The following is a 24,055-nucleotide window of genomic DNA, read 5'->3' on the forward strand; positions in this document are numbered from 1 at the left end:
GGGACTGAATCAATTTATATTAATTTGCACTGACATTTATGGACATCTATGGTTTAATTTCTTTCCATGTGTGGATTACATGGGTTGTTGCTGACACTTGGTGAAAATGTCATTACAATAGCCCATATTTGCTGAGAAAATTGTTGATGCGTTCAATCTTATTTTACACGCTGTATATGTATATATATATATATATATATATATATATATATATATACATATGTGTGTGTGTATAATGTATATAATGGTGTGTGTGTATATATGTAGCATGAGGGCACAGTAGATATAATATATAGGAGGGTACAATATATATATATATATATATATATATATATATAGGAGAACAGAGCAGCTGGCAACCCCTCCCCCTGCACAGACATACAGTGGTCATCAGACCCACTCTTCTCCCGCCTTCACACCCAGACATCGGCCATCAAAGACACACACCCCAGCAGCAACCTCCACCCCCCACCCCAGCATACACCAACAGCGGCCATCAGAACAACACCCGCACAGGCAGCGGCTTTCCGACACCCCCCAGCCCTCTATTCTCCATCACAGGCTCCCCCTACCTTCTGCCCTGGAAGAGGTCACACTGAGCGGCCCAGCATACGGCTGGATACCGCTCCAGGATCCCTGCCTGGCTTAGCACTTGCTAAGCTCGGGAGGGAGGCTGATGCCGCTGTCGGCCGGACAGGGGGGAATGCTGGACTATGGAGCAGTATTCAGCAGGGATAACGCTACAGCGCTGTGCATGCGCAGTAGAAGTAAACATAAAGATTGCATCAGCACAGATGAGCTCGCCGGGACAGGCTGCTTTCACTTCGCCTGTCCCGGGAGCAAAATTTATATACATATGGAGATACAAAAAATGCAATAAAAAGTGCTAATTAAGTGGAGCGAAAATTATGTTTATTAAATATCCCCTAAATACGTCAGTGATTTATGGCATTTAGTGGACATACAACGCTGACTTGCTATACTTGTTTTCCTTGTTTCAGGCTCTGGGCTTGATTCACTACAGTACGCAACTGCGATTACGCACGCAATCAGGTGATTGTTGCGTTCTGCGCATGCATATGCATGGCTGTGCGCTTGCGCGAAATAGCTATTGCGATTAGGACTGTAGAGGCTACACAGACCTTTCGCATATTGATTGACAGGAAGCACCATTTGTGGGGGGTGGTCGGGGAAACACAGGCGTGCTGTTACAGGGGCGTGCATAAATTATCCACTGCGATGCCACAGCATGCGCTGTTGTTTCTAAGTAAGGTCAGAGTTTGTGCATGACGCTGCGATGGTACTATTCTGCTAAGTAATGCAGTGTAAAGTGGGCGTCCTTATGTAGTGCTGAGTTTACATTGCAATCGCAATGGATTAGCATACTATCGCAGTTGAACTGTGTGCGTAAGCAATATTGTGTACTGTAGTGAAGCCCTCTGTTCTAACCTGAATCAATGTGGCTTTGTAACTATGGCTGCATTTCATGTACAATAAGAATTTCGGTTTTCTTGGCAATAGCATATTGAGCCAAGATCATGCCAGATTTAGGGGCCTACGTATGTATCAATCTGTTACATAACTTATGCAGAAATTTTATGTATTGTTCCTATGTACTAAAAGCACAATGCAGGAGATTTCACAGAAATCTCTGGCAAAGTGCTAATCAGTGCTGCAGATCGCAGTCCCCATTATTATCAGTGGGGACTACGATCTGACCCCTCTGTACTAAACTCCAAAAAGCAAACCTTCCGGGGTTTAGCCCCGGTAGTATACACCGGTGTAAACTACTGTAAGCCTATGGAGGCTCCAGGGGCAGAAGAGACATCTTTCGATCTCGGCTCCGGAAGCTGACTGTCAGGGTTCAGCCTAGGATCGGTCATCTCTTACCTCCGCACCAGCTTCCCCTGACTTCTCGTGTGGTCAGATATCTGGTGCGGCGGCGGGGCATGAGCTCAGAATTCTGCCTTCGGTGCTATAGGATTCCATGGGAGGCCCTGTGGTTCGGAGATGGGAGTTTCCATCATGGGCATGGCCAATAGTAGCTTGCTCTCAGTCAGCTGACTCTGTTCTCCTATTAGCTGCGACCTATGGTATATATTTGGCTACAGAACTCCAGGATGTTATCTGAACAACATTTGTCATTTCCTAGTGTATGCTAGTTGAGTCCTCGTTCCAGGTTCCTCTGAGATTACCTCCGTGTCTTCTCTAGTGCGTTTGACCATCTCTCCTGGAGTGCTAACCCTGTGCTATCTTCATTTCGACAGTGTGTCATTCCATCTCAGCCTATGTGCCCCTCAGTATTACCATCTCTGCCAGTGAGCCAACTCCGTGCTATCTTCAGTGCAACAGAGCATTGCAACATCTCAGTCTGTGTGCAAACTCTGTGCTACCTTTAGCGCAACAGTGCGTCATAACACCTCAGCTTGTGCACAACTTAGTGTCTCCTTCCGGCGCAATAAGGCATCTTATCACCTCAGCCTGTGTACAACTTAGCGTCTCCTTCTGGAGCTACAGTACGTCATACCACCTCTGCCTGTGTTCAATACCAAAGAGCTCTCCTTCAGTGCCAAAGTGCTTTTACACATCTCGACCTGTGGGTACCTCAAGTACCAATTCCTGGTGCAGCTGTGCCTCCTAGGAGGCATATTCCTTGGGCAACCATCTGTGTGTTTCTCTATTCCCACTGGGTTTGGATACCGGATCAAAAGGACCGCGACCTGTCTGCTGGGTGCAACTAAAACCCATATCCCGATTGGTAGGGGTCACTGGTGAACACCTCCCAGCAGGTTAGACTCCGCACCATTGATTAGGTCTCCAAAGTCTGTGGATGAGGAGATCATACATTCAGGCCCCTCACCTCCAATTTCTTTCCATCCTGGGACCTCTGCTTTCAACCCCTCAGTGGCAAGTGTGAGTCTGTTCAGGCCCAATGGATGCCTCAGGATCCCAGGGTGCAGGGACACTACAAAACCTCACATCGCCCCATACAGATAATCAAGAGGCAGCACAACACCAAGTGGAGCTTACAGGAGCTTTTGGGACAATTATCTATCCAGACTACTCTGGCATCTATACTTCCTCCTCCTGCAGCATCGGCTCCCCTAGCGCCTCCGGTTCTGCCTCGGGGTTACATCTCCCAAATCTTGTCTCCAGTTGGCAACTCCTAAACGCTTTGATGGTAATTCTCGAGGGTTTGTTAACCAACGCGAGATCCATTGGACTGGGTTTCCCTGCTATGGGAACGAGCTGACCCTCTGGTGGCTAAGTATGAAAGTTTCATTTCTTCATTTAAGAGGATTTTTGATGAACCAGGTCTTTCTGCCTCAGCCTCTTCTGATCTCCTTCATGTACGTTAGGGGACTCACACCATGGGACAATTTGTAGTCCAATTCCAAACCATCACCTCAGAATTAAAGTGGAACCAGGAAGCTCTCAAGGCAGCCTTCCTCCACGGGCTTTCTGAGAAAATAAAGGACAAACTAGCCTCTCGAGATCTTTGCCGATGTAATATCTGTTTGTATTAAGATTGACCTATGTCAGAGAGAATGTGGGGTGAGTAGGGGACGAGGAGATCGCTACCAGGACCAGCCATTTCCGAGTGTCCACTCTTCTTCACCTGTTGCCAACAAGGAGGAGCCCATGCAAGTATATAAATCTCGACTGACCTTAGCTGAACGGAATCAGCGCTTACAGAACAAGCTTTGCCTGTATTGTGCTACTTCAGAACACATGCTCAAGAATTGTCCTTTTCTTGCGGTAAACGCAAGACCTTAACTGAAGTCGGGAGTGTTCAGTTCCAGTTTATGGATAGCCTTTTATGAGTATCCCTTTCCTACAAGTCCAGGACAAGGAATCTTAAAGCCCTGGTAGATTCCGGTGCCGTTGGAAATTTTATTTCCGAGTCCTTGGTACAACTGTTAGCATTCCAGTTAGTCCTCTACCCAACAAATTGACCCTTTCAGGGGTAGATGACAACATCATTCTAGGGGAGGCCATTTCCTCTGTTACTGTCCCTCGGTGTTGGATGTCTCCACCAGGAAATGTTGGAGTTTCTAGTCCTACCTAGGTCCTCCTACGGACTAGTTTTAGGTTTACCTTGGATGAAACAACATAATCGTACCTTAAATTGGTCTAATATGGAAATTTTTGCCTGGGGTCCTGATTGCCTTCATCGATGTTTGTCCCGCATACTTCCTGTACGGACTCAGCAAGTTTCTTCTGTGCCAGATCAGTTGAAAGTTTCCTCGGCTCTCTGCCTGCCCAAGCCTTACCAGGACTTCGTTGATGTCTTTTGCGAAAAGGCTGCAGACAAATTACCTCCTCATTGTCCATAGAAATTATTCCTAGGAAACTGCCACCTCGTGGTCGAGTCTACCCTCTTTCCATTCCGAGACTGCGGCATTGTCCGAACATATTAAAGAGAATTTGGCCAAATCACCTGCCGGGGATGGATTTTTCTTTGTACAAAAGAAAGATGGAGGTCTCAGGCTCTGCATAGATTATCGTGGTCTTAATCAAATCACTGTCAAGAACCGGTATCCTCTTCCCCTCATCTCAGAACTCTTTGACAAGGTTCGTGGGACTCGCATCTTCACAAAGCTGGATCTCCGCAGAGGGTACAATTTAATCCGTATCAAGGCTGGGGATGAGTGCAAAACTGCATTTAATACTCGAGATGGCCACTTCGAATACTTTGTGTTGCCCTTTGGGTTGAGTAACACTCTTGCAGTTTTACAAAGTTATGTGAATGAGATTTTCAGAGATGTTCTTTATAAATTTGTCGTGGTCTACCTAGACAACATTTAGATTTTTCGGCAGATTTACGATCACACCGGTGTCATGTACGAGAGGTTCTATCTCTTCTTTGGATCCATTGCCTTTATGGAAAACTTTCCAAGTGCCTTTTTGAGCAATCTTCTGTGCCATTCCTGGGACATATTATCTCTGGTAAATCCTTGGAGATGGATCTGGACAAGCTGAGAGCTGTCCAAGATTGGCCTTAACCTAACTCCTTAAAGGCCACCCAATGATTTTTAGGATTTTCTAATTATTACAGAAGATTAATTTCTAATTTCTCTTCGCTGGTTGCGCCCATTACAGCAATCACAAGGAAAGGAGCTAATCCTTGCCATTGGACTCCCTCAGTAGTTCAAGCATTCCAAAACTTGAAAACAGCTTTCTGTACCACTCCAATTCTTCACCAACCCCAGCTTGATAAACCTTTCACTCTAGAGGTGGATGCATCATCAGTGGGAATGGGAGCAGTACTGTGTCAAACAGCTGAGGATGGGAAAAACCATCCATGTGGGTTCTTCTCACTAAAATTTTCCCCGGCAGAGAGGAATTATACTATTGGTGACCAGGAGTTACTGGCGATGCGCTTGGCACTTGGAAGAATTACGATATCTTCTGGAAGGGGCTAGATTTCCTATCACCATCATCACGGACCATAAAAACCTGGTATATTTACAAACTACTCACCGTTTAAACTCCAAACAGGCTCGTTGGTCTCTTTTTTCCAGTTTTGATTTTAAACTTCAGTTTCGCCCTGGTGTTCTAAACAAAAAAGCTGACACCTTGTCTCGGTCCTTCATGACCTGCCAGGAGGAGGAGGATCAATTCCAAGCTTATCCAATTCTAGATCCTCTTGTCTTTGCACCCACTCAGCTGCTGACTCCTCCACCTGGCAAGATTTTCTGCGTAGGAGCTTACTAACTTGAGCTCATGCCTCACTCTTTGCTGAACACTCTGGTATCTTCAAGACATACAAGTTTCTTCAACGATCATACTGGTGGCCCACTATGAAGGAAGACATCCGAGAATTTGTTTTGGCTTGTGTGAAATGTGCCCAACACAAAGTTTCATCGGAAAAAAGCGGTTGGTCCATTACGCCCCTTACCAGCTCCAGTTGCTCCATGGACCCATCTTTCTATGGACTTTATTTCAGAATTACCACGGTCCAAGGAACATAATACTGTGTGGGTTGTCGTGGACCGCTTCTCTAAAATGGCTCACTTTATTCCGCTGGTAGGACTTCCATCTGCCACTCAGCTGGCCAAAATTTTTATTCGGGATATCTTCAGGCTACATGGACTTCCAAAGGAGATAGTATTTGATCAGGGCGTCCAGTTGGTGGCCAAATTTTAGAGAGCCCTATGCAACACTTGTGGAATCAAACTAAAATTCTCCTCTGCTTATCACCCGCAAACAAATCGTCAAACCAAAAGGGTTAACCAGGAGCTGGAGACCTTTATTATGCTCTTTGTTTCCTCTTCTCAGGTTGACTGGGTGGACCTCTTACCTTGGGCGGAATTTTCACATAATTACAAGTACCATTCCTCTTCCAAATCTACTCCATTCTTCACTGTCTTCGGTAGGCATCCTCAAATCCCGGATTTTCAGGATTTACCTTCAGTAGAGGTTCCAGCAGTTACCAGTCTGGTAGAGTCTTTTTCAGCTCTGCGGAAGAAAATTCATTGCTCTTTGAAGCAATCTTCAAAAAATTATAAAAAATTTGCAGACAGAAAATGCCTTGCAGTTCCACTGCTGAGAGTTGGAGATAAAGTTTGGTTGTCCTCTAGGAATATTCAGTTGAGAGTGCTGAGCATGAAATTTGCACCACGCTTCATTGGTCCTTATCACATCCTAAAAATAATTAATCCAGTGGTGTACAAATTGGAACTTCCTCCACAAATAAAGATATCCAATACCTTCCACGTGCCTCTTTTACGTTCTTTGGTTCTTAACCGTTTTCAAGTTTCTTCTCCCAAGTTACCTCAAGTACAGACTCAACAAGGTACTTAATACCTCATTCAGAGTCGGTCGCAAGCGCCGATGCGCTCGTAACCAACTCGATGGTTAGTCCTGCGCACGCGCAGCGGCCGCACTGCGCGTGCACAAGCCCCAAAGCGAAAGAGGAACTCTCGCTCCGGAGCTCGTTACCAAAGGGGCGGCTGTCGATGTTGATCAACAGCTCGCCCCGTTTGATAGGCGGGCCGGGGGGTAGTTTGCCTACCGTTTTGTGGGCAGCGGCAGTGAGATCAGTGATGTCAGTGGGGAGTTCCTGCTCAAACAGAGCAGGAAGCTCTCTAGGGCTTACAAGTGCCGAGACCCAACATTAGGGTAACCCACAGCTTAGCGATCGACAAGGAGGCGGTCGTTCAGGATGCAAGCGGCCGCCCTGATTCAGAGCGACCGCTTGCATCTAACAACCGCCTCTGAATGAGGTCCTTAGTTTGAAGTTGAAAGGATCCTGGATTCCAGACATCGGTTCAATGGTCTTCAATATCTCATTGATTGGAAGGGGTACAGCCCTGAAGAAAGAGCATGGATTAAGGCCTCTGACGTCCATGCCCCTCAACTTATTTGAACCTTCCATAGGAGGTTTCCTGATAAACCTGGTGGGTGTTTGGAGCCCACCCTGAAAAGGGGGGGTACTGTCAGGATTCAGCCTAGGATCGGCCGTCTCTAACCTCCGCGCCAGCTTCCCCTGACTTCTCGTGCGTCAGATGTCTGGTGTGGCGGCGGAGGACATGCTGAGAATTCTGCCTTAGGTGCTATATGATTCCATAGGAGGCCCTGTGGTTCGGAGATGGGAGTTTCCATCATGGGCACCACCATGACAGTCCTTTCTCATGTGACAGTATCTCTATCAATGGTAGCTTGCTCTCGGTCAACTGACGCTGTCCTCCCATTACTTGCTACCTGTGGGTATATATTCGGCTCCAGAACTCCAGGAAGTTGCCTGAACAACGTTAGTCATTTCCTGGTGTATGCTAGTTGAGTACTCATTCCAGGTTCCTCTGAGATTACCTCCGTGTCTTCTCTAGTGCGTTTGACCATCTCTGCCGGAGTGCTAACCCTGTGCTATCTTCAGTGCGATAGTGCATCATTCCATCTCAGCCTGTGTGCCACTCAGTATTACCATCTCTGCCAGTGAGCCAACTCCATGCTATCTTCAGTGCAACAGAGCGTTACAACATCTCAGCCTGTGTGTAAACTCTGCGCTACCTTTAGCGTCATAACACCTCAGCCTGTGTATAACTTAGCGTCTCCTTCCGGAGCTACAGTGCATCATACCACCTCTGCCTGTGTTCAATACCAAGGAGCTCTCCTTCAGCGCAATAGTGCGTCTACACACCTCTACCTATGGGTACCTCAAGTACCAATTCCTGGTGCTGCTGTGCCTCCTAGGAGGCATATTCCTCGGGCCACCGTCTGTGTGTTTCTCTATTGCCACTGGGTTTGGATACCAGCTCAAAGGACCGCGAGGTGCAGCTAAAACCCATATCCCAATTGGTAGGGGTCACTGGTGAACACCTCCCAGCAGGTTAGACTCTGCACCATTGATAAGGTCTCATTAACGTCCAAACTCTGTGGATGAGGAGATCATACATTCAGGCTCCTCGCCTCCAAATTTCTTCCCCAACCTGGGACCTCTGCTTTCAACCCCTCAGTGGCAAGTGTGACACTGACACTGTGTCAGCTTCCCTGGGAGAAGTCTTTCACTTCTGTGAAAGACTTCTAAATGCCAGGGGGTGTAGATAAGTTCAGTATCCCGACGCTTAAAATATCGGCACCAAAATCTCGACACCTGTCAGAATCGCGGCGCCGGCATCCCAAAGGTAAGTAGCGTGGTTGGGGCGAGGGTTAGGCACTAGGACGGGAGGGTTAGGTGTAGGGTTCGGGGAGGGGGAGGTTAGGTGTGGGCACTAGGGGGGGAAGTTAGGGTAGGGAGAGGGAGAGGTTTAGGATACTTACCAAAAGGTGTCGGTATCCGAACCCTGTCAGGACTTAGACTGCCAGGATCACGAGCGCTGGCATCCTGTAAACATTCCTGTCGCTGTCCCTGCAAGTTCCTCTTTGTACATAGTGGGGATATTTTCATTAAAAACCAAAATATCCCCTGCGAGTTGGATACATAATAATCCTGGCAGTGCCCTAATTGGCAAATTGCATATTGACCCAAGCTCATGTTAGATTAAATTGTAAAAATAACGATAAACAAATCATAATTTAATTGTAAAGTATTTCAAAGGATATTAATTACTAATTCAAACCTACTATGCTTCCCTAACCTGACAGTTGTAATGTGTGTGCAGATGGTGTAACTGTATGCCAACTTCTCATTTCTGATATTAAGGATGGGGATGATTCTGACAAAATAGCAGAACATTATGCGTATAGTAAAGCATTCCATAAATCTGAAATTGATGTTTTCATTTAGGAATAAATGTTAGTAAAGCTTGTACAACTATAGGCTTTACTAACTGAGCACTCATGAGGAAATGTATTAAACATTCCAAAGAGTAGAGAAGTAGACCAGAAGTTGCCCATAGCAATCAGCTACTAGCTAACAATTATCAAGTACATTGTGTAAAATACTCAAAATGACAGTAGCTCAATCAATTTATTGGGCCACCACAAGTGCCTGTAAGGGAGGGGCTAATCTTAGAAAAAAAAGTTTCCTCAGCATACTGCAATGGACCAGCAAATGAGATTGTTAGCCTACATGTTAAGAGCAATGCATACATCTCAGTTACATACATTTGCAAACATACGGTAAACCTCCAGCCACCATAAGGCATCTGATGTGGAGGTTTCTCGCTACATGATAATAGCACATTGGGTCATACATTTATGTATTTCTAAATTGAAAGTTTACTCACCTGGAGGCAACCAAGGATCCTCCAATATGGTACTACATATTTTCTAAAATGTATGGGCCTGATTCAGAGATGGGCGCAATTAGCATCACTACTGCATCTTTTGACACAGACGTCCCACTATCAGGGATTTATTCAAACTATTGGGTTTGTGTACATCTCTGAATGAGGCCCAATATTTGGTGCACTTCTAAAAAATGCATATACCAATAGACTACCTGATCCTCATGTTGAAACTAGTAGAGACAAAAGTGATGGAAGCTGATGACCATGACTTTTGCACTGTTTCCAACTTCTAAATAATCACTATGTTCGTAAAGTAGAACACTAAACTGACTTGTTTGTACTCACAACACATCTGTCATTATACCTGTACAGGGTTTTTTCATCTTAGATAAGAAGCTAAAGAAAGGCTGTTTCTGTTACTCCTGTCACTGACACTTATTTGTTGCAATTACTTACAGTACATGCAGGGCCACCATCAGGGGAGGACTGCTGGGACTGGAGTCCCGGGCCCAGACAGAGACGGGGGTCCGCCCCTGGCTCCGACTGCCTATACCTGGAGAGCTGCACAGTGGTGGAACTCTCGAAAGGCATGGAAGTTGATGTGAGTTGCAGGGGCTGAATGCGAGGGCTGGCTGGGGAGACTATGGGTGCTGGCTGGAGAGACAGAAGGGGTGCTGGCTGGGGAGACAGAAGGGGCCTGGCTGGGAAAACAGAGTGGGTTCTGGCTGGAGTTACAGAAGGGGTGCTGGAGAAACAGAAGCAGTGCTGGCTGGGTAGACAGAAAGGGTGCTGGATGGGAAGATAAGGGGTGCTGGCTGGAGAGACAGAAGGGGTGCTAGCTGGAGAGAGAAGGGGTGCTGGCTTGAGAGAAAGAATGGGTGCTGCTTGGAGAGACAGAAGGGGGGGCTGTCTGGAGCTGGAGAGACACTGCGGGGCTGCAGTTGCAGAAACATGTGGGGCTCACTATTTTGTAAGTCCTGGGCACCACAATTTCTGATGGCAGCCCTGAGTAAATGGGCAGTTATTTGACATAGAGAAATTTGAAAAATCACATTTTAATAATGTGTTTTGCTAGGAAAAACAGCATTTCTATAGGAAGTAACTGTACAGTTGTTTCCATCCTAGAGTCACTTTGTGATTGGGAGCTACACTGTAGGGAGGGAGCTTTCAGCATTGCTTTTCAGCTTTTGCTGTTAGAATATGTCCTTATATATTTATACACATCATGGATCATTTTGATCAGGTTTGCTGGGCATACACTATACAATTATTTGTCAAGGTGCCCATACACGGGATGATTTTTTACACGATATGGCCAGTTATGACAGGTTGGACAGACCAATCATGTGAAAATATGTGTATTTTGTGTGTTCTGCAACCCCAATGCACGTCCCCGCCGTCCTCTAGTTGGATCGCAGATCAGATGGTTTTGCAGAGAGATCTCAACCGATCGTGTACGATGTGACACACATCGTATGTACTTTTGCTCATCTGCGATCCGATGTACGATCTAGGATGTCCCCGGCCACTCCCCGCCACCATTTTGTGTCAGACGTCGTGGAGAAAAAGAAATGAACAAGCAGGATAGATCGTGTCAGTAGTTGCCTTGATTCATTGGTTACAAGTGAGTATATACACTGCTCCACCAATGTGTATAATAAACCCACTGCCCACCAATGCATGCCACTGCCCCACCAATGTGTATTAACCCCTGCCCCACCAATGTGTATAATAAACCCACTGCCCCACCAATGTATACCCCTGCCCCACCAATGTGTATTAACCCCTGCCCCATCACTGTGTATTAACCCCTGCCCCACCAATGAGTATTAACCCCTGGCCCACCAATGCATATTAACCCCTGCCCCACCAATGTGTATTAACCCCTGCCCCACCAATGTGTATAATAAACCCACTGCCCCACCAATGTATACCCCTGCCCCATCAATGTGTATTAACCCCTGCCCCACCAAAGCGTATTAACCCCTGGCCCACCTATGCGTATTAACCCCTGCCCCACCAATACACACCATGCATCTTCTCCCCCTGTAGAATTTATTGCAAACCCTAACCAGTTAGAAATGTATTTTACACAAATATAATTTTATTAAAACATTTTAAACCATATAAACAGATTTATAACATTAAAAAACAACAAAACCTTAACAAAACTATTTAAAACCTTCAAACATTCCAAATGTATACATTTTTTGTAAACTAAACGCATCAAAACAATAAAAGGATAAACTTTTAAAAATATTTTTTTTTTTATTTTCCAGACAGGAATGTCAAGTGCAATGGAAAAAAAAATCCTAACGGAATTTATAGAAGAGTTCCATCATCAGGAATGTCTGTGGCGAATTAAAAGTACCAATTATCAGAACCTAAGCAAGCCCTATTATAATGAGACGGATGGAGATTGGGTAAAGCGCAAAATGTAAAATTTGCGCACTGTTTATGTCTGAGAGGATCGGAAGCAGAACGGCTGCATCCAGAGCAGGGGCAGCAGATGTGTACAAAATTACACTCTGGTACTTTGATCTTTTAAAATTCCTCCATGAGCAGGAGCCTCTCCGCCAGTCACAGGCCTTATTGGTGGATACTGTACCTGAGGAAGCTGCAGTGGAGAACCCAGACAATGTAGAAGCCTCCTCGAGCGAAGTTGTAAGTTTTAAAGTCACAAAATTTTTCTTACGTTCAGAGTCAAATTAAGTTCATTTTCTGATCCGATCCTCCTGCCACGGCATTGCCCCCACTCCGTTGAAGTAGGCCAGATATTGTTCTCTGACATCTTTAGCCCTTGCAGTCCCTGTTGTCACCAACAGTGATTATGGGGCTACAGAAACCATTGATGGGGTCTCCTCATGATGTTCCCGGTCATCAGGCACAGCTGTTTCTGAGGCCATACTGTATCCAGGTGCTTTTTTTCTTAAGAAATTGTGGCGAACACAGCAGGCCAACACAACTTTGTCTATTTTCTCCACACGCAGGTTAATGCTTGTGTGAAATATCCGGAAACGGTTGTTTAATATTCCAAATGTGATTTCAACTACTCGCCTCTCCCTGGAAAGACGGTAGTTGAAAATGGTTTTGTCATGTGTCAGGGCGCGTTGTGCATATGGCTTCAGCAAATGCTTGAGAAGAGCAAATGCCTCATCAGCCACAAACACAAACTTTAGGCCGTGCTTGGTTTCTGTAGTTAGCGGCAGGTTCAGGCGTTGGGATGCCAGTCTCTCATAGAAGAGGGTTTGCTTAAATTAACCCCCATCCGAAGCACGGCCATTTTTGCCCATATCCAGAAAAATTTACTAATAATTTGCGTTGACAACTGCTATGAGCATTATACTGTTAAATCCTTTATAATTGTAGTAATAGGATCCGCTGTGGGCCGGTGGATTAATCCTGATGTGTTTCCCGTCTATGGCTCCTCCACAGTTCGGGAAGTTCCATCTACGGTCAAATTCCTCTCCAATGGTCTGCCAGTTCTCCACCGTTGTCAGGAACTAGAATAAAGAAAAAATATAATTAAACATTTGTAAAACCTAAATTTAACAGTAATCAATTCTGTCTTTCCTCCAACAGCCTCCAACACCTAACCTCGATTTGATGGTCAGCACCCAAATTCCCTCCCAAAGCGGCAGTGAAGTCGAAGTAAACGAGGTCTCGCAACCTACCCCTAAACGCTGGCGATACCAATGCAAGAACCCGGTTATGCAGGATCCGCTGTTAGACCAGGTGAAGATGGCTTTATTTAAACAAGCCCCCTGATATGTTCAACCACCTCGGAACACACATAGCGAGCATGATCAGAGAAATGGTGGAGAGCCAGCAAATTCACACTCAGCGGATTCTCGTTGAAACCATAATCCGGGGGAGATGCCAAAATCTAACCAGCAATACAAGGCTGACTGATGAGCCCGTCCACCAGACAACGATGCAGCCCTGCTATAGGCCATCTGCATCCCAGAGTTACCATCTGCCGCCAAATTACCAACCAATACTACAAATGGGGCCAACGCCCCATCCTAGTCAGCCCTTGTCACAAAGCAGTAACCCCTCAACATCCTCAGCTGGTGTATATAGTGGCATGTTGGCGGAGGATGAGCAAGCCAGCCAATGGTTTATTCTTTAATGTAAAAATATCTTGTTGCTAAAAATTATATTTGTGTCTTCCAGCAAATGGGAAAAAGTTTTATTCAAATGTTTTATAACTGTATCAGCCATTTTTTTCTCTCTCAGTACCTGCTGCATGGTATGGGGTGTGGATGATGCGGTTTGAGCAGGTCCACTAAGCACATGGCGCAAGGACAGATAGTTGGTTGCCGGGGCCTCATTCTGTCCTTGCGCCATGTGTTTTTGGGCCTGTTCAATCCGTCATCTGACACACCAGATATCCATGCAGCTGGTATTGGGTGACAAAGAACTGGCTGATATTGTAGTTTTTACATATTTTATATACTATTTGTTTTTCTAAAACAAGAAAAGCAGGCATGTTGGTTTTGTCTTTTACTATGCAAACATTGTATATAGATATACAGCATTGTTGGTTGAGTTTATTACGCACAGTGTGTTTACAAAAAAAAAAAATTCTGGGACTTCACAATATAAAAATGTGTAGTGTTTTTACTTACTTTGAAGTAGTCGAACTTCAGGACATTGATAATGGCCACACAGGTGTCCAGGATAATGCAACCCCAACGCCTGGGCGGAAATAAGGGTCCCAAACTTCAGGTCTTCAAAAGACCGTCCGGTCGCCAGATACCGCAGGGTAGCCACCAACCTCTCCTCAGCTGGGACGGCCATCCTCATATTGGTGTCCTGCCTCTGGATAATGGGGGTCACCAGATGCAGCAACTCCTGGAAGGTGGCATCATCCATACGCAGGAAGTTGCGGTAGTAGTCCGGGTTATTCTCCCTAAGCTCCATCAGCAGGGGCATATAGGAGTGAGTCTCCCTCCTCGTCAGCCACTCCTTGGTCCAGCAGGACCTCATCCTCCTCTGTCTTTCCTGAACTCCTTCACCTTTCAGCCTCAGATAGCCATAGGCTAGCAGAAGCTTAAAGCAATAGGAATCCATCAAGAAAGCTGAAATCACACTTTGTAAAGGCAAGCCTTTAAAACAAAGCAAAACACACTAGCAAAATACAGCGTTCAGCAGGGTAAACCTAGCCTCACTAGTCACTCAGCAGAGTGTGCAAAAATCTTAAAATGGCTGCTGCCTTTATACCGTGTTTCCCCGATAATAAGACCTACCCTTACTTTTGAAAAACAGTCCAAAATAAGCCCTACCCCGAAAATAACCCCTAACAAAATGCCCATTTTGTCCGGTCCCTGTGCTACACTAAAATGCCCCCAGCTCCGCCCCCCGCATGAAATGGATGCCGCTGTTAAAGATTTAACAGTGGCATCCAATCACAGCTGCAGCTTCTCACAGTGAGCACGCGGCAGCTGGCATGCGTGGCAGCGTCGTTTACAGCAGCGCCACGGAGGAGAGGAGAGAAAAAGAGGAAAAAAAATAAAGGTAAGTAAAGAATTGTATTGAATTATTGAAATTGCTGTCAATGTTAATTAAAATAAGCCCTACCCCGAAAATAAGCCCTATGGAATTTTTTGACCAAAAAAAAAACAAGACAGTGTCTTATTATCGGGGAAACACGGTAGCCACTACATAAGCCCTCCCCTACTGACATTCCAGCAGATTAATCGTGTCATAATGTGCTGCATACGATTAATCGTATCCGATTTCAAATTGTATATGATTGATCAAATCGTATGGTCTTATGTGGAATCGTTGCATATTAAATACAAATCGCCCTGTATCTGAAGGGAAGAATTTTCAAGAAAATTCGTATGCGACTTCAGATACGATTACAAATCGCACCGTATATGGGGGCCTTCAAACATCTGTCCAATCTGGTTGGTTGGAATGAAAACCTGGTAATGTATGGGAGCAAATGACTTCGACTATATGGTCCCAAACACTGGAAAATGGATGAAAACGATTATTTAAATTGGTTAAATTTGTTTGATTTAACCAATTTGAGCGACCAGTTTTGTCTGTTTCCAGTATTTGTGAGCAAATGTTTGATTTTCATTTGCTCCCATACACTACCAGATTTACATTCCAACCAGCCATATTGGACAGATAATTGTATAGTGCCCAGCATTAGATACCTAGGACCTGATGCAGAGTTGTCTTCTCTATTATGGCATTGTGTGCACAAAACAACATGCATATACTCGTCCCTATTTGCAGAGTTGTGCACATTTTGCGGTGTACCCGCCCCCTGTCCGTATGCTAGTAGTCATCAGTGCGTACTTACACCTCCATATAAAAAAACATGCCTGGAAAAAGGTGTATCTACACTTACTGTATGTTTAACTCTGCATAGCTTGCAATTTTGTCGATACTCGCCCACTAAACTTTGCGGGATGCCTCATACAGTCCAGTCTCAGCTTCAGTGGTATGAGGAAACGCAAAATACAACTCTGCAAGGCACAGTGGATCATACACAGTGTGAGAGATAAGCTTCGTAAACAAGCATATGTTCAACAGAGCATGGGCCCCTAGATTACATGTCAAATGTTATTATATTGCAGTGTTCTCCCCAGAGATTTTTTCTAGTCGGGTGGCATCAAAAAGTAGCAGAGTGGGGGCGAGATACTGACAAATTCCTTTGTGGATGATGGCGCTAGGTGGCAGGGACGCGACACACAGTTAGAGTCCCGTGCGGCAGGGGGTCTTTTGCGGGCGGACTGCCTGAAATAAACAGCCTGGGGAGAACACTGCATTGAGTATATTTATTACAATAATGTAAACCCTGCTCTCTGTGCTATTTCAGTAACAAAAATAGGTGTTTATAAAGCAGACAACTTTCAATTACAATTTCACTATTTAGAGGTCACAGGTATTGTGGTAAATAGGGTATACGTTCATAATGTTGACATTGACTGAATGTCGACATTCACAATGTCAACAATGACAGATTTTTTTTACTATTTTAGGGTTAGGCTATGATTAAGCAGACCGGACAGACCTTCTGCAATTTTATATATATATATACATATATATATATATATACACGTCCACACAGGCGGCACTCTGTCCTCCAAAAATAACAATACAGGAAGTGTGATGTATATCACCGACGTTTCGGAGCCTTTAATACAGCCCCTTCATCAAGGTACAGGTTGTACCTTGATGAAGGGGCTGTATTAAAGGCTCTGAAACGTCGGTGATATACACACCTCCTGTATTGCTATTTTTGGAGGACAGAGTGCCGCCTGTGTGGACGTGTATATGAGAGGTCATCTTTGGCTGACCTTTTCTGGAGGGCACCTGCTGCAGTATTGTTTTATTTATGGGAGTGCCACCCTGGAGGACTTTATAATATATATATATATATATATATATATATATATATATTTCTTTGACAACACTTATACAGGGAGTTTGGAAAGTCCCTCTGCAGTGACTGTGTGCTAAGTGTGTGACAGTCCAAATTTCAAATTGGGGAGCCACACCTTCTGCCACCACATACGCTGCTAAACATCGCCAGTACTCTCTGTCAGTTGGTGTAGCTCAGTGACGTGCGGTGAGGTCAATGGCTGTGGAGGCACACATATATAAAAACACAGTTTTTAAATAAAAACTGTGGAGCATGGCAGGGAGTATGATAGGAGAGGGAGTATGACAGGGGAGACTCTGCCTCCCCTGTCTGCACATCCCTGCTGTGGCTCCCCTATTTGAATTTTGGACTGTCACACACTTAGCACACAGTCAGTGCGGAGGGACTTTCCAAACTCCCAGTATATGTGCAGCGTTCCCCTTCCCTAAGTAAGTATGAAGACTTCTTTTTTTGTGGAAAAGAGTGTTCAAAGCAGTATAAAGTGACTATTAAAACAAAGTTGCTGCAGTCTTAACGTGTTTGTACAAATGTGGTCGTAAGACTCGGGTGACCCATTGCCACAGAGCCTGACCAGGGTTTACCTGCTAAAAACCCTGCTTGATAACCGGGAAAAAATTCCTAGGAGCCTTTTCAAATGAGCCATTACCCGGGTTGACACGGCAATAACCCAGGTATTTTGGCCAGTGGAAAAGGGGTATGACTGATCGATTTGTTTGTATAAATTTAAAAGATAATTTTCATGTTTATGTTTCATGTTTAACAATAATAATGTGTAGCATGTAAAACCTAGTTGTCATTTATCTCTTTTAGTAACTTCCCACAATACACTTCTCTATGGCGGCAAAGCTATGATCATTGTCCCGTGCTGATCAAAATGCAAATCTCGTTTTCTAATTAATTCATTAAAGGACAATAATAGTGGGAGCTTACAGCATCAATTTATGTGCAGCCTATATTTCTGATGCGTCTACAATTTAAATGACTGGAGTGGCATACAATAGTATGCAAAAATTTGTGTGGAAAAATGCTGCAAAGTATGAATGCTTTCAAAAGTAGAAGTATGTATATATATATATATATATATATATATATATAGTCAGGTGCATAAATATTGGGACATTGACAGAATTTTCATATTTTGGCCTCTATTCACCACCACAATGGCTTTGAAATGAAACAAACAAGATGTGCTTTAACTGAAGACTTTCAGATTTAATTTGAGGGTAATTACATCCAAATCAGGTGAACGTTGTAGAAATTACAACGGTTTCTATATGTGCCTCCCACTTTTTAAGGGGCCAAAAGTAATGGGACGAACTAAACAATCCTAAATCTAACTTTCACTTTTTAATACTTTGTTGCAAATCCTTTGCAGGCAATTACAGCCTGAAGTCTGGAACGCATAGGCATCACCAGATGCTGGGTTTCATCCCTGGTGATGCTCTGCCAGGCCTCTACTGCAAATGTCTTCAGTTCCTGCTTGTTCTTGGGTATTTTCCCTTCAATTTTGTCTTAATAAAGTGAAATGCATGCTTAATCGGATTCAGGTCAGGGTATTGACTTGGCCATTGCATAACATTCCACTTTTTAGCCTTAAAAAACTCTTTGGTTGCTTTTGCAGTATGCTTCGGGTCATTGTCTATCTGCACTGTGAAGCGCCGTCGAAAGAGTTCTGAAGCATTTGGCTGAATATGAGCATATAATATTGCCCGAAACACTTCAGAATTCAATCTGCTGCTTTTGTCAGCAGTCACATCATCAATAAATAGAAGGGAACCAGTTCCATTGGCAGCCATACATGCCCACGCCATGACACTACCACCACCATGCTTCACTGATGAGGTGGTATGTTTTGGATCATGAGCAATTCTTTTCCTTCTCCATACTCTTCTCTTCCCATCACTCTGGTACAAGTTGATCTTTGTCTCATCTGTCCATAGGATGTTGTTCCAGAACTGTAATGGCTTTTTTAGATGTTGTTTGACAAACTCTAATCTGGTCTTCCTGTTTTTGTGGCTCACCAATGGTTTACATCTTGTGGTGAACCCTCTATATTCACTCTTGTGAAGTCTTCTCTTGATTGTTGACTTTGACACATATACACCTACCTCTTGGAGAGTGTTCTTGATTTGGCCAACTGTTTGTCTTCACCAGGAAAATAATTCTTCTGTCATCCACCACAGTTGTTTTCCGTGGTCTTCCGGGTCGTTTGGTGTTGCTGAGCTCTCCGGTGCGTTCTTTCTTTTTAAGAATGTTCCAAACAGTTGATTTGGTCACACCTAATGTTTTTGCTACCTCTCTGATGGGTTTGTTTTGATTTTTCAGCCTAATGATTGCTTGCTTCACTGATAGTGACAGCTCTTTGGATCTCATATTGAGAGTCGATATATATATATATTAGGGGTGAGCGGGTTCGGATTTCTGAAATCCGAACCCCCCCGAGCCCCCCCGATCCGAGTCCGATCCGAGTCAGGCTCGACTTTTCCCGCCTGACTCGGATCTGAAATCGAGGCAAAACGTCATCTTCCCGCCTTCCGAGTCTCGCGGGTTTTGGATCCTATATAAGGTACACACGTCGGCGCCATTTTCTCACTCGGCTGTGGACAGTGAAGAGGGAGGGTGGGAGTTAGGGCTGTGTAGTGTAGTGTAGTGTAGTGCTGCTGTTGTCCACTACTTCAAAGTCCATAGGGGCTGGCTGTGTTGTGCTGTGCTGCTGTTGTTAATAGGGGCTGTGTCCACTACTTCAAAGTCCATAGGGGCTGGCTGGACTGTGTTGTGCAGTCAGTTCTCCATAGGGGCTGTGTCCACTCCAAAGTCCTGTGCAGTGTCCCAGTCCTAAAGGGGTGCTGAAGTGTTGTCCAGGGGGTGCTCTGTCCATCAGGGGTGCTCCCCCCAAGTGCTAAAAAAATAATATATTTTCTGTGTTTGTGAATTGTGTGCGCAGTAGCCGCACGTGCATCAACAAAGTAGTGCCAAGCGTGCGCCTGTGTCATAAGTAAAGGGCCGGCTGGCTTGACCGTTAAGGGTGCTGTAACCCCCGAAAGTACACTCCAGTCCAAACCAAAAAAAAAATTATTTTCTGTGTTTGTGAATTGTGTGCGCAGTAGCCGCACGTGCATCAACAAAGTAGTGCCAAGCGTGCGCCTGTGTCATAAGTAAAGGGCCGGCTGGCTTGACCGTTAAGGGTGCTGTAACCCCCGAAAGTACACTCCAGTCCAAACCCCAAAAAAAATTATTTTCTGTGTTTGTGAATTGTGTGCGCAGTAGCCGCACGTGCATCAACAAAGTAGTGCCAAGCGTGCGCCTGTGTCATAAGTAAAGGGCCGGCTGGCTTGACCGTTAAGGGTGCTGTAACCCCCGAAAGTACACTCCAGTCCAAACCAAAAAAAAAATTATTTTCTGTGTTTGTGAATTGTGTGCGCAGTAGCCGCATATGCATCAACAAAGTAGTGCCAAGCGTGCGCCTGTGTCATAAGTAAAGGGCCGGCTGGCTTGACCATTAAAGGGTGCTGTAACCCCGAAAGTACACTCCAGTCCAAACCAAAAAAAAAATTATTTTCTGTGTTTGTGAATTGTGTGCGCAGTAGCCGCACGTTCATCAACAAAGTAGTGCCAAGCGTGCGCCTGTGTCATAAGTAAAGGGCCGGCTGGCTTGACCGTTAAGGGTGCTGTAACCCCCGAAAGTACACTCCAGTCCAAACCAAAAAAAAAATTATTTTCTGTGTTTGTGAATTGTGTGCGCAGTAGCCGCATGTGCATCAACAAAGTAGTGCCAAGCGTGCGCCTGTGTCATAAGTAAAGGGCTGGCTGGCATGACCGTTAAGGGTGCTGTAACCCCCGAAAGTACACTCCAGTCCAAACCAAAAAAAAAATTATTTTCTGTGTTTGTGAATTGTGTGCGCAGTAGCCGCACGTGCATCAACAAAGTAGTGCCAAGCGTGCGCCTGTGTCATAAGTAAAGGGCCGGCTGGCTTGACCGTTAAGGGTGCTGTAACCCCCGAAAGTACACTCCAGTCCAAACCAAAAAAAAAATTATTTTCTGTGTTTGTGAATTGTGTGCGCAGTAGCCGCATATGCATCAACAAAGTAGTGCCAAGCGTGCGCCTGTGTCATAAGTAAAGGGCCGGCTGGCTTGACCATTAAAGGGTGCTGTAACCCCCAAAGTACACTCCAGTCCAAACCAAAAAAAAAATTATTTTCTGTGTTTGTGAATTGTGTGCGCAGTAGCCGCACGTGCATCAACAAAGTAGTGCCAAGCGTGCGCCTGTGTCATAAGTAAAGGGCCGGCTGGCTAGACCGTTAAAGGGTGCTGTATCCCCCGAAAGTACACTCCAGTCCAAACCAAAAAAAAAATTATTTTCTGTGTTTGTGAATTGTGTGCGCAGTAGCCGCACGTGCATCAACAAAGTAGTGCCAAGCGTGCGCCTGTGTCATAAGTAAAGGGCCGGCTGGCTTGACCGTTAAGGGTGCTGTAACCCCCGAAAGTACACTCCAGTCCAAACCAAAAAAAAAATTATTTTCTGTGTTTGTGAATTGTGTGCGCAGTAGCCGCACGTGCATCAACAAAGTAGTGCCAAGCGTGCACCTGTGTCATAAGTAAAGGGCCGGCTGGCTTGACCGTTAAGGGTGCTGTAACCCCCGAAAGTACACTCCAGTCCAAACCAAAAAAAAAATTATTTTCTGTGTTTGTGAATTGTGTGCGCAGTAGCCGCACGTGCATCAACAAAGTAGTGCCAAGCGTGCGCCTGTGTCATAAGTAAAGGGCCGGCTGGCTTGACCATTAAAGGGTGCTGTAACCCCCAAAGTACACTCCAGTCCAAACCAAAAAAAAAATTATTTTCTGTGTTTGTGAATTGTGTGCGCAGTAGCCGCACGTGCATCAACAAAGTAGTGCCAAGCGTGCGCCTGTGTCATAAGTAAAGGGCCGGCTGGCTAGACCGTTAAAGGGTGCTGTATCCCCCGAAAGTACACTCCAGTCCAAACCAAAAAAAAAATTATTTTCTGTGTTTGTGAATTGTGTGCGCAGTAGCCGCACGTGCATCAACAAAGTAGTGCCAAGCGTGCGCCTGTGTCATAAGTAAAGGGCCGGCTGGCTTGACCGTTAAGGGTGCTGTAACCCCCGAAAGTACACTCCAGTCCAAACCAAAAAAAAAATTATTTTCTGTGTTTGTGAATTGTGTGCGCAGTAGCCGCACGTGCATCAACAAAGTAGTGCCAAGCGTGCACCTGTGTCATAAGTAAAGGGCCGGCTGGCTTGACCGTTAAGGGTGCTGTAACCCCCGAAAGTACACTCCAGTCCAAACCAAAAAAAAATTATTTTCTGTTTGTGAATTGTGTGCGCAGTAGCCGCACGTGCATCAACAAAGTAGTGCCAAGCGTGCGCCTGTGTCATAAGTAAAGGGCCGTCTGGCTTGACCGTTAAAGGGTGCTGTAACCCCCGAAAGTACACTCAAGTCCAAACCAAAAAAAAAATTATTTTCTGTGTTTGTGAATTGTGTGCGCAGTAGCCGCACGTGCATCAACAAAGTAGTGCCAAGCGTGCGCCTGTGTCATAAGTAAAGGGCCGGCTGGCTTGACCGTTAAAGGGTGCTGTAACCCCCGAAAGTACACTCCAGTCCAAACCAAAAAAAAATTATTTTCTGTGTTTGTGAATTGTGTGCGCAGTAGCCGCACGTGCATCAACAAAGTAGTGCCAAGCGTGCGCCTGTGTCATAAGTAAAGGGCCGGCTGGCTTGACCGTTAAAGGGTGCTGTAACCCCCAAAGTACACTCCAGTCCAAACCAAAAAAAAATTATTTTCTGTGTTTGTGAATTGTGTGCGCAGTAGCCGCACGTGCATCAACAAAGTAGTGCCAAGCGTGCGCCTGTGTCATAAGTAAAGGGCCGGCTGGCTTGACCGTTAAAGGGTGCTGTAACCCCCAAAGTACACTCCAGTCCAAACCAAAAAAAAATTATTTTCTGTGTTTGTGAATTGTGTGCGCAGTAGCCGCACGTGCATCAACAAAGTAGTGCCAAGCGTGCGCCTGTGTCATAAGTAAAGGGCCGGCTGGCTTGACCGTTAAAGGGTGCTGTAACCCCCGAAAGTACACTCCAGTCCAAACCAAAAAAAAATTATTTTCTGTGTTTGTGAATTGTGTGCGCAGTAGCCGCACGTGCATCAACAAAGTAGTGCCAAGAGTGCGCCTGTGTCATAAGTAAAGGGCCGGCTGGCTTGACCGTTAAGGGTGCTGTAACCCCCGAAAGTACACTCCAGTCCAAACCAAAAAAAATTATTTTCTGTGTTTGTGAATTGTGTGCGCAGTAGCCGCACGTGCATCAACAAAGTAGTGCCAAGCGTGCGCCTGTGTCATAAGTAAAGGGCCGGCTGGCTTGACCGTTAAAGGGTGCTGTAACCCCCGAAAGTACACTCCAGTCCAAACCAAAATAAAATTATTTTCTGTGTTTGTGAATTGTGTGCGCAGTAGCCGCACGTGCATCAACAAAGTAGTGCCAAGCGTGCGCCTGTGTCATAAGTAAAGGGCCGGCTGGCTTGACCGTTAAAGGGTGCTGTAACCCCCGAAAGTACACTCCAGTCCAAACCAAAAAAAAATTATTTTCTGTGTTTGTGAATTGTGTGCGCAGTAGCCGCACGTGCATCAACAAAGTAGTGCCAAGCGTGCGCCTGTGTCATAAGTAAAGGGCCGGCTGGCTTGACCGTTAAAGGGTGCTGTAACCCCCGAAAGTATACTCCAGTCCAAACCAAAAAAAAATTATTTTCTGTGTTTGTGAATTGTGTGCGCAGTAGCCGCACGTGCATCAACAAAGTAGTGCCAAGCGTGCGCCTGTGTCATAAGTAAAGGGCCGGCTGGCTTGACCGTTAAAGGGTGCTGTAACCCCCGAAAGTACACTCCAGTCCAAACCAAAAAAAAATTATTTTCTGTGTTTGTGAATTGTGTGCGCAGTAGCCGCACGTGCATCAACAAAGTAGTGCCAAG

This window comes from Taudactylus pleione, unplaced genomic scaffold (assembly GCF_031769625.1).
Source record: "Taudactylus pleione unplaced genomic scaffold, aTauple2 ptg000529l, whole genome shotgun sequence".
In the NCBI taxonomy this organism is placed as follows: Eukaryota; Metazoa; Chordata; class Amphibia; order Anura; family Myobatrachidae; genus Taudactylus; species Taudactylus pleione.